Raw genomic sequence first — 12,545 nt, forward strand, 5'->3', positions numbered from 1 at the left:
GTGGAGAAGAAAGATGGATCGTTGAGGATGGTTGTTGATTATCGAGGATTGAATGAAGTGACCATCAAGAACAAGTACCCATTGCCGATGATCAATGATTTGTTTGACCGATTACAAGGAGCTAAGGTATTTTCCAAGATCGATCTACGATCAGGATACCATCAGTTGAAGATTCGAGAGCAGGATATACCTAAAACGGCTTTTACCACCAGGTATGGGCTGTATGAGTATACCGTTATGTCATTTGGTCTGACTAATGCACCTGCCTATTTCATGAACCTGATGAACAAAGTGTTTATGGAGTTTGTGGATAAGTTCGTCGTGGTGTTCATTGATGATATTTTGGTCTACTCAAAGAACGAAGTGGAGCATAAGGAGCATTTGCGTTTGGTACTTGAGAAGCTCAGAGAACATCAGTTATACGCCAAGTTCAGCAAATGTGAGTTTTGGCTGAAGGAAGTTGGATTCCTCGGACATGTTATATCCGGAGAAGGAATAGCAGTAGACCCCGCCAAAGTTGACACAGTAACAAGCTGGGAATCACCCACGTCAGTTGGAGAGATCCGGAGTTTTCTTGCACTTGCAGGATACTACCGGAGGTTCATTAAGAATTTCTCAAAGATTGCTAAGCCCATGACAGAGCTGTTAAAGAAGGACACCGACTTCAATTGGACTGAGGATTGTGAAGCTAGTTTTCAGGAGTTGAAGAAACGTTTGGTTATATCACCACTGTTGATTCTGCCAGATCAACGCAAGGATTATGAAGTATATTGCGACGCTTCACGTCGAGGACTTCGAGCAGTGCTAATGCAGGACGGAAGAGTTGTTTCATATGCTTCACGACAACTTAAACCCCATGAGAAGAATTATGCCACCCATGATTTGGAGTTAGCAGCCGTAGTGCATGCATTGAAGACATGGAGACATTTTCTCATCGGAAATCACTGTGAGGTGTACACGGATCACAAGAGTTTGAAGTACATTTTCACGCAGAAGGAGTTGAATCTCAGGCAAAGGAGATGGTTGGAGCTCATTAAGGATTATGATATGAGATTGCATTATCACCCCGGGAAGGCTAACGTAGTAGCAGATGCGTTGAGCCGCAAGAGCCATGTCAACACACTCGTGACCGGAGAGTTACTGAAGGTATTAGCCGAGGATCTTCGCGAGCTATGTTTGGAGATAGTACTGAGAGGTTACGTAGCAACGTTGGAGATTCAGTCTACCTTGATGGAAAAGATCAGGGAAGCTCAAAAGACAGACAAGGAGATTGCAGAAATAAAGGAAAGGATGAGCAAAGGAAAAGCCAAGGGATTTCGTGAGGATGAGCACGATACCTTATGGTTTGAGGACCACGTTTATGTGCCCAATGATCCGGAGATCAGGAAGTTGATCTTGCAAGAGGCCCATGATTCACTATATTCGATTCACCCAGGAAATACCAAGATGTATTTGGATTTGAAGGATACTTTCTGGTGGACCGGAATGAAGAAAGATATTGCGGAGTATGTAGCACTTTGTGATGTATGTCAGAGAGTGAGGGCAGAGCATCAGAAGCCAGCAGGATTGCTACAGCCATTGCCGATACCCGAATGGAAATGGGATAAACTAGGCATGGATTTTATCACAGGATTGCCCAGGACTCGTTCAGGCTATGACTCGATATGGGTTGTAGTCGATCGTTTGACGAAAGTAGCTCATTTCATCCCAGTGAAGACCACTTACACCAGTGCTAAGTTGGCAAAGATATACATGACCAGAATCGTATGTTTGCATGGAGTTCCGAGGACCATTGTATCAGATAGAGGAACCCAGTTTACTTCAAAGTTTTGGAATCAGTTACATGAAACTTTGGGTACCAGGCTAGAGTTCAGTACAGCCTTTCATCCACAGACAGACGGACAGACCGAGAGAGTCAATCAGATTTTGGAAGATATGCTGAGAGCTTGTGCGCTAGATTATGGATCTAGTTGGGACGACAACCTGCCGTATGCAGAGTTTTCTTACAACAACAGTTATCAAACCAGTTTGAAGATGGCCCCTTTCGAAGCTTTATACGGAAGGAGGTGTAGAACACCATTGTTATGGGACGAAGTTGGAGACCGTCAGTTGTTCGGACCAGATTTGATTAAAGAGTCTGAACAGAGAGTGAAGTTGATTCGCGATAGGCTCAAGGTAGCCAGTCCAGGCAGAAGAGTTATGCGGATTCTAAACGCAAGGAGACAGTTCACGAAGTCGGAGACAGATTTTATCTTCGTGTATCACCACTTCGAGGAGTGAAGCGCTTTGGAGTTAAAGGAAAGTTAGCGCCATGTTTTGTCGGACCATACAAAGTCTTGGAGCGTATGGGAGAAGTTGCTTACAAGTTGGAATTGCCTGAAGGATTGTCAGGAGTTTATGATGTATTTCATGTTTCCCAGTTGAAGAAGTGCCACGCATAGATGGCTGAGATACCACTGAGAGATACAGTGCCACTGGAAGCGATTCAGTTGGGAAGTGATTTGACCTATGAGGAGAAACCAGTTAAGATTCTCGAGTATGCCAGCCGAGTCACCCGCAGCAAGGTTATCAAGTTCTGAAAAGTTCAGTGGAGTCACCACACTGAAGATGAAGCCACCTGGGAGCGAGAGGAAGATCTACGGAAGAACCACTCTCACCTTTTTTCTAGCCAACCCAAATCTCGAGGGCGAGATTCATCTTAAGGGCTAGGTTTGTAACATCCCAAATTTTCAATTTGGAATGTTATATATTAGATCATCATTGCATAGCATATTTTATTGCATTTTGCCAAATCCTCGAAAATCCTAAGCAACTCAAGGACCCTCGGAGAGAGTTGGGGATTTTTCCCGGTTTTCATATTTGATTTTTATCAAATAATAAAACGAGGATTTTGGTTTTAATTATTTTTCTCTTCGAAAAATATTTCATATTAAAATAAATGAGAGGAGAAAATATGAATTCTCCAAAATAATTGAAATATTGGAGGAAAAATATTAAAATCAAATATTTGATTTTATTCGGATTTTAATTGCAATTTCAATTGCATTAGAAAAATTGCACGTTTTCAAAACTGCATTTTCGGGCCAAGAAAATGTTCATCTTGTTCTAATTATTTTAATTAGACGGTGAAAATTTGTTTTGGCATTTTTGGAATTTTATTTATTTTTCTAGGATTTTTTTTAGTTCGGCGGAATTATTTATTTAAAAAAAATCGCCCGAGCGCCGACTGGGCCGAAGCCCAGCCGCGCGGCCCAGCAGCCCACCCCGAGTCGTCCCCAACCTGGAGACGAACTCCCGCCGCTGCCCATGTCCCTCCAGGACACGTCGCCGCCGCCGCCTTGCCCCCTCCCCCACGGCACCCCCCTACTAAATATACTCACCCCACCCCATTCCCGAAGCCGCCGCCGCTGAAGGAAACCGCCGGAGCCGCCCGACCCCGGAGCCCGTACGCTGCCGCCACCGCCGCCCCTCGCCGCCCCGACGACGCCCGAGCCCCGCCGCCCCTCGCCCGACCCGCCGGAGCCCCGTCCGACCCCGCCGGAGCCCGTCCCGATGAGGTAGCCGAGCCGCCGTTCGAACCGCCCGGTTTTTTTCGAAACCCTAGGTTTATTTTTTTTAGATCGGTTTATTTTTTTGGTTTAATTAATTAGTGAACGTTCACTGATCTGTTCGTTTTAACGAGCGTGTTCACCGGTTAGCCGCAGTTAACGAACGCTCGTTCGTTTAACTGTTCGTCAGTTTTCTTTTTCGTCGGTTTTTTCGCAATTATTCCAGATCGCGATTTCTGATCAGATTTTCGTTTTAGTTTATCTTTTCGCTCGTTTATCGGAATCAGGCGATTCGAGCGCCTAGAGTTTCGTCTCGAAATTCTCTTTCCGTTTAACCAACTCAAACAAGATTTTGTTACTGTAAAATTTGACTTAGATCCAGATGAGTAAACAAAGCTTGTTTCTTTCGCCGTTTGACTTTCGTTGCTTCGTTTGATTTGATTCTTTTTGCAAACCGGAGTTCTTAAGTTGAACTTTCTGGTTAGATCTTTATTTGAGTTTTACCTGTTCATTAGATGAGTGCTTATTGTTTGCTTGTTTGTTTGCGATAGAGTACCCGGAGTGCGCCGCTTGCTACTTCGAATCTGTAGGTTTCACGGATCATCTGCAAGGCAAGTAACACTTCGATCATACCTCTTTTATTACCCAGTTTTATTGCATTAGACAAATCCTCAAACATTGCATGGTTAGGATCTAATTAAATTGTGGGTATTGGGAAGTAGTTGAGGTAGTACCTATTACCTGTTTTATTATCAAACCCTTGGGAGTTACTTCTACGTTTGCTTATATTGCTATGCTATGCTAGTAGACGTGGATTGGGTTTGAGTGTATCCATGACAGATGTGAGATTGTTAATATAAGGTTAAACTTAAGGTGGCAACTAAAACTCACATCTGGGTGGATTGAGGTACCTGGGTATTCCAGGATTGCCTGTTTTTCTTTTGGACCGCCACCCAGGTTCAAAGGGATCATGAGATTATTCATGCTAGAAACTTCCGTGTGCAGCCACAAGCTATTATGGGCTCTGGCATAGTTGATTAAGTTGTGTGAACTCTTACAATGGTAGACTAGCAGATGTAGGGGATGTAGGTGTACCGGTCTACCCATCGTAAGGTGCTAACGCTTCTGAAAGACTGTGTCTCGGTCATCCGTTTCTCAAACATCATGTAGTGCGAGAATCAAGCGGAGGCGATCGAGTCTTGTGGGGAAAAGTGCACAAACCTCTGCAGAGTGTACAATCTAATCATGGTTAGCCGTGTCCCCGGTTATGGACATCTTGAGTATCTAGTACTTGGATTATCATGTGAATCTCATCATGTTACTTTAATTAATTTTGTTGGGTTAATGATGATACTTAATAGGGATTGAGAATGCTGTCAACCATTCTCAATGTTTAACAACCACCATGATAGTTAAATAAAATTTATTCCTTTGCAGTAGGGAAAAATTGGCTTTTTGCAAAACAGTAACCATAGAGCCTTCTACCAGCCAAATATGCATGTAGTGATAGCATCATTCTGTTCATTACTCTCTATGTGTTATTTTGCCAGCATATTCCATGTGCTGACCCGTTTCGGGCTGCAACGTTTCATGTTGCAGACTTTTCAGACGACGAGTAAGGTGCCTTAGGTCGTGGTCTTATACTCAGTGATGCCGTTGGAGTTGATGGACTCACTTACCTTCCAAGTCTTCCGCTGTTATCGTATTTAGATGGCCTTAAGCCATATTTATCATACTTATTCTCTTTTGAGATACTCGTTGTAATAAGTGTGTGATTGCTACTCTGTTACAAATCCTCCATTTGTACTGTGCGTGTCAGCATTACTGATCCAGGGATGACACTGGGGCACAGCAGCACAGACTGTTTGAGGTCCGGTCGCTACACAGTGATACAAGAATTCGAACTAATTGAAATAAATTCATTCATACACGGTCGGATTTCATATAAACATGCCGGATTTCATTACATTTCATACATTCCTCAACTAAAAAGGGGTGCGCTGGAGGTATAATTAATTAACCGAAGCTACCCACCTGTGTCCTGCTGAGCCGAACAGAAGCTTCAGTGACTTAACTGCGGGTGCAGTTGCGTAACTGACATGTGGCCCAGATGCCTGTTGGGCCCACCTGTCACTCAGCCAACTGCACCAGCAGTTAAGTAGAAGTCGCGTCCTTCTCCAACATAGCTCTCCGACTCCACGTCGCCGCCAAGAAGCTAACCGGCCGTCAGTGGTCAACCCGCCTAGCTTGGCTTCAACCGAGGGTAGCAGCGGTGGCCTTACTTGGACCCGAGCGGCGGCGACCTACCATGTTCTACTCTTCCTCGTTTTCTGTATGGCGCGGCCTCGCTGGCAGTGGGGCGGGGCCTCGGCGGAGCCGGCGATGTCCTCTGTCTCGTTGCCGGCGGGCGGCGCCTCGGCGGAGCGGTGGAAATCCTCCCCCTCGTTGCGGGCAGGGTGGGGCCTCAGCGGAGCCGGCGGTGTCCTCTGCCTCGTTGTTGGCGCCGCGGGGCCTCGGCGGAGCAGGGCCTCGTCGACGCCAGCGGAGCGGGGACTTGTCGGAGCCGGCATTGTCCTCTGCCTCGTCCTCGGTCTCGCCAAACAGCGCCTCGGCCGCCTCATCGCCCTCTTTGTAGGCGGCCGCAGCCTCCGCCACCCACATGCGGTACCGCCAGCGCCGAGGCGGCCCTCGCGGGCGGAGCGGTACGAGTCGAGCAGCGCCTCCTACTTCGCAAGCTCCGCGGCGATCTGCTCCTCCGCCTGCATGTGCTCCAGGAGGAGATGGTGGTTGTAGGCGGCGTCGGCCTGCGCCTCCCGGAACTGCTCCTCACGCTTCTGCCTCACCGTGTCCATATATTGGGCACGGGCCTCGCCGATGGTCATGGTGAAATGCACCGGCGAGGAAGGCGCGGAGGAGGGGGTTGGCGCCGGATCGTCGAGTACCATGTTCTCCATTGGGACATCGTCGTCCTCCGGCTGGCTGCCGGCCATCCAGTCGGCAGCAATGGCTGCCATCTCCTTGTGGTCCGTTGTCCGCCCGTCCCGAAGAGCGCTGGAGCGCGAGGAAGCCATGGTGGGCAGTAGTGGTGTGGACAGGAGAATAGGAACGAATGCAGATGACTGCGGCTATGGCCGGCGCAGCAGTTTATATAGCAATGGTGGGCGGCCGAGGGACGGACATGTGGTGCCGGAGTGGCCGCCTCGGCAACCACGTATCATTAATGTGGGCGGTAGAAGGACGGACGGACGGCACTTGTGTCGTTTGAAGGCGGAGCAATCGCATGCACCGGGAAGCGGGGCGGGCGGCGCTGACCTTTCGGGCGGAAAGCGCGCGCGAGTGAGGGAGGCGGTCTGGTTGGGCCAGGGCAGTCAGACTCGTGCTTGGCAGCGGGTCGGTCAAGCAGCCGGACATGCTGGCTCGCCAGCTACCTCGCCGAGCTGAGCGACGACAATCATACGATGGACGTAGCTTCCGACCAGGAGTCGGCGCCACTGTCCAAGCCGGTTCATGCCGTGTTCACCATAGAGCAGGTGCGGCCGCACTTCGACGCCCTAATGGCGGAAGAGCTACCAGCGCAGGAGGACCTGTGCTGCAACCTCCGTCTCCTCAATGAGCACCAGTGAACAAGCGAACGACAATGCCGTCGCGGACATGTGGCCCTATGATCCTGGCTTCCCGAATGAGCAGCGGGCGCTGTATCAGACCATCCGTAGGGCCCGCGAGGCCCTCTCCGTCGTCCTTCGAGTTGTTGCGCTCGCCGTGGCACCACCGTCTCGCGTTGTCAACATGGTCAACGGACATGAGGATGAGGAGATGACTTTACTTGGAGAGGATGACAGTGGGGACCCACCAGGGCCATAGCCGCACGTACGCAAGTACCTCCTTATTAGTATATAAAACAATAAAAAAAATTGCTTCCTCCTGGTTTCCTGACATCAGGGTCCCACACCATTGTCAACCTATGTAGTCAATAAACAAGAGAATTGCACAAGAAGCGGCCGACAGCTGGAACCAAGCAGCTCGAGGAGTATTTGTGCTTCTGAGGTGTGAGCACTGCAGAGTTTTTCTTGAGCGATGTTTAGCCCAGATATTAATTTTTCTCCTCTGAACAACAACGAAAACATCGCTGCAGCTATTAACTGGGCGGGCTGTGGCCCGTCTAGTCCAGGCCAGATATCCAGCCCAGATATTAATTTTTTTCAAGCTGAAAATGGCTAGCCCAGCTATACTTTTTTTTAGGAATACCCAGGCAAGGTCAAGTTGTTATTCTCCGCCCCGCTGGGCTGCAAATCTTTCCTAGGAGGGATGCATTAGGCTTAACAAGAAAATGAGTTTTAAGAAATAATAAATGGGATGTAATTATAAAAACTGGGCAGTAACTATAAAAAATGCACCAAACACGTAATTACTTTATAAAATAATATTTTTGGATATAGAAAAATTTAATTTCATAAATTGTTGCGAGCGCAATGTTTCGTTGGATTTTTACGTAATATAAATTTATAATGAAATTGTATTTAATCTGACTAGAAATTTCAGGATAAAAATATTTCGGATCCCATCAAAATGTGGGAAATTTTATTGAATTCTGTTTTGAACGGTTCGTTGAAATGGGATGTACTTTTAACAAACTGTAAATGAGCTATAGTAAATTCCATTAGAATTCAAAAATTGGCTGCACATTCTTACAAATCTCAAATGGGCTATAAGTTCTCTGCCACACACTTGTGGCCTTACTAAGTTGACGCGTCCCCTTAAAAAAAGAGTTGACGCGTATGCAAGGCTTTGTCAACTTATAGTCAACACACGCTTCTAGCAGCAGTGGCCGTTGGATGTCCATCCAACGGATGCCGTGCTTCTTCTTCAATCTCGGATATTCTAGCTTCATCCGCCCAAAAAATGATTCCTCCCCCTGACATCTGGGGCGCACCGTTTCGGAAGCTGGCCTGTGGGCCTACTAAGTTGATGCGTACCAAGGGCTTTGTCAACTTAGCCAATATAAATGATTCTAGCTGCAGTGACCGTACGATGTCCATCCAACGGCCATCGTGCTTCTTCAACCTCTGGTCTTCTTGCTCCAACCGCCCAAAGCAGCGCCGGTCGTGCCGCCTGCTCCTTCCTCCAATGGCAGGCTGTGCTATCGCGCAGGCCTCACCGCCCCCTACTACTCCCACCGCTGGCCAGGGCATCCCTCCACTCACCCACACACCCTGTGATTCTGCGGTGACGTCAGCCTCACACTGCAGCCGAACCAGTGAACCCTCGTACTCCTCTCCGCGTGGGCATCCGCTGTCGCGTCTTCCCCGGCTCTGCGTCGTCTCCTTCCTAGGCCTCGCTGTCGTCCACCACCCTGGTGCTCTCGGCGCGGCGTGGTCAACGTGGTCAAGGAATGACTTCCATCGAAAGAGTACTGTACGTGCAGAGGCTGACAGCTGGGTCCACGGCAGCCGCAAGGAAGTGCCTCCTTATTACGCGGAAAATAATTATTCCTCCACCTGACAGCGGGCACCCACCGGATGGGCCACCGTATTTGGCGAAAAAAACATTTCCCCCCTGACTGTTGGGACCCACCGGACGGGCCAACGTATTTCGCGAAAAAAATGTCCCCCCCCCCCGCTGTCAGATCGGACCCACCGGAGGTGCCTCCTTATGACGCACAAAAAATGAATACTCCCCCTGCTAGTTGGGACCCACCTTGGTGGGAGGCTGACTTGTGGGCCTACTAAGTTGACGGGGACGGAGTGCTTTGTCAACTTAGTCAATATGAACGATTCTAGCTCCAGTGACCGTATGATGTCCATGCAACGACCGTAGTGCTTCTTCAACCTCTGGTCTTGTTGCTCCAGCCGCCCAAAGCAGCGCCGGTCGTGCCGCATGCTCCTGCCTCCCATGGCCGGCTGTGCTGTCGCGGAGGCCTCACCGCCCCCTACTATTCCCACCGCTAGCCAGGCCCTGCGGCGACGGCAGCCTCACACCGCAGCCGAACCAGTGAACCCTCGTACTCCTCTCCGCACGGGCTTCCATTGCCGCGTCTTCCCCGGCTCCGCGTCGTCCCCTTCCTAGGCCTCGCCGTCGTCCACCGCCCTGGTGCTCTCGGTGCGGCGTGGTCAACGTGGTCAAGGAACGGCTTCCATCGGACATGGACTGTACGTGGAGAGGCTGACAGCTGGGTCCACGGCCGCAGCAAGGAAGTGCCTCCTTATTACGCGCAAAATAATTATTTCTCCACCAGACAGCGGGGACCCATCGGACGGGCCACCGTATTTCACAAAAAAAAACGTTTCCCCCTGACTGTTGGGACCCACCAGCTACATCTTCGCACGCAAGGAAGTGCGTCCGGGCAAAAAAAAACGATTCGCCCCCCTGAATGCTGGGACCCACCAGTTACATCTTCGCACGCAAGGAAGTGCGTGACAGTCGGGACCCACTTGGTCGAAGCGTACGTAGCATTGTCATTCTGGTCGCGAACGTGTACCTACATACTGGTCGATGTAGCACCGTCGACCTCCTCCAGCCTCCACCTATGACTGTTCATCCACGGCCTCCTGTTCATCCAGCCGCCACCGGCTACTGTTCAACCAGCCTCTCCACAGGCTCCTGTTCAACCACCCCTCCACGGGCTACTTTTCATCCAGCCTTCCACCGTCTACTCTTCATCTTGCCCTCCACGGAGTGGTCCTGTTCTTCCTGCCCTCCACGGGGTCCTGTTCATCCAGCCCCAACCGGCTCGATCGATCGGGGTCCCGTTCATCCAACCCCCCCCCCCCCCCCCGCGCGCAACGCTCACTGTTCATCCAGAGGCAACATCGATCGGCTTCACTTAGCAGCAGTAGCGAAGGAATCGTTCGATCGGGTTCAGTTAACAGCCATCGATCGATCGCTCGGGTTCAGTAACGCGTAGCCTGCAGTGCAATCGCTCGGGTTCAGTTAGAGCCCAATGCCTCGCACCCACGCGCGTGCGTGTACGAGAGAAACGCGCATCGCTTGGCCCCAACCACCCATCCTAACCGGGAACACCCCGATATTTTCCTCGCCCTCGCTTCTACCATGGTTTTTTCAATCATGGACGGCCCAAAGAATGTCATGCAGCTGCGTCTCTGGCCCGCCCAGGACGAAAAGCCCATTTTCTGTCATGATTTTTTGTCATAGAAGTAGGACCCCACCACATCTATGATGATACCGGGTTTTGTCACATTTATCGTCATAGAAGTGTCATAAGTATGACAGGAAAAAAATTCGTACGGCCCAAAATGTCATGGATGTGTCTTTTTTTGTAGTGATAACCATGAGCATCTTTAGTAGAACCCTTCCAAGGCCGACTTTCACTATTGAAGTTAAACCAGATTTTAAACAATGAACATTGCATCCGTAGGCCCCAAGGGCTGGTTTGATCAGCATGAATGAGCCGGTCATGTTCACCATTGTTTATAAAGAGAGCTTACCTATATCGCCCTCAGAAACCAGCTGTGATTGTTCACGGCACAACCGGGTTACTATAAGTAGCAAGGAGACACAAGCGATATGCATTAGCCCCCAAGTGCCAAGTACTCTTGCTTGCAAAGTGCTTGGGACTTACTAATATGAACCGTTGTATGAAGAATATTTCGGCAAGCATTAGCCCCCAAGTGCCAAAGTGTTGTTGCTTACAAAAGGCTTGGGACTTATATTTCTGTAACCCGGATATGAATGTATTTGCAACTCTGTGTTTGTATAGGACGCCACTGATGAACTTTAATTACAATTGGCTGATGCAAAGACCTGGCTGGAGAAGAATCTGGGACCCGGAAAGCTGAGTCAAAATTCCAATTTAGCGTGGCTGCAACGGAAAAGCTGAAGACCATTTTTGAGGTGGAGAGAAATGCTTGGGCTGAAGAAAAGACTGCCTTGATGCAGAACTGAAAAAGCGGAGGCGGCTCTTCAAGAGGTGTCCACTGAGCTCACCGGTTTAAAACACCGTGTATCCCAGATGGTTTCTTCTATCTTTGGTGAGTCGCCTTCGTAATCATCAAAAGTGAATCTTTTCCTTGATAGTATAAACCGCCTCTAACCAATCTATGACTTACTCAGGTCCCAGAAGCAGCAATCTTAACCAAGATATGCTTGTGAAGCTCAAGGCTGTTTACACACTTGTTGAACAGCTATACACTGGAGCTCAGCGTGCACTGGCCACAATTTCTCTGACTAATCAAGCACCTACTCTTTTGATAGATGTCTTGAAAAAACTTTTTGTGATGCCTGCTAGGATTGATGAGATGAAGTGATCATCTGCAAGAGCCGGCGCCGTGACAGCTTTGAGCCGGGCCAAAGCATCGGTACCAGAACTAGACCCGGCTGATGTAGCCACTGGATACCCAAGCTTAAAAGAAGATGGCACTCCGTTTGATCAAAAGGAGTTCGCTCCTTGCGTGAAAGAAATACGTCCAATGGCGACTCTGATTGCCAATGACTCGGACCTTTCAAAATACCACCCGGCTTATAACAGGGAGAATCAGAAGATGCCCACGCCGGATTATAAAGTGATGGATCTAACCCCTCCAATCCGTAAGCATACTTTCGCCCCTGAAGTTGACCCGTCTGAACTTATAGATGATGAAGCTGAATTTCAAGCTTTATGTGGGATCGATTGGTCATCACCAAATTTCCAGATGGCAGAAGAGGACGAAGAACCAGAAAAGAATGATCCAGAGGCCTCAAGTCAGCAAGGCCAAGAAGAGTGAACCGCCGGGAGGTTTATTAATTCGATCATATGAAAACACTTGATCTTGTTTGGCTCACAGAGTCATGTAATAGGGTAGTGAAACTTTAATCTGCCGTGCCATCGTGCATGTTTCTATTTGGTGCAATACTGCTAATCTGCCAGTTTAAGAAACTATAACTTTATGCTTATGATAGCGTTGATTTATGCAGATCAGATTGACCATTACCCTGCACGCAAACAGATCACAAGTGCCCTGGCGTTTTACTGCCGGGTGGGTCATGATACCCAATTGAAACCAC

Source organism: Aegilops tauschii, chromosome 2 (assembly GCF_002575655.3).
Source record: "Aegilops tauschii subsp. strangulata cultivar AL8/78 chromosome 2, Aet v6.0, whole genome shotgun sequence".
Taxonomy (NCBI): Eukaryota; Viridiplantae; Streptophyta; class Magnoliopsida; order Poales; family Poaceae; genus Aegilops; species Aegilops tauschii.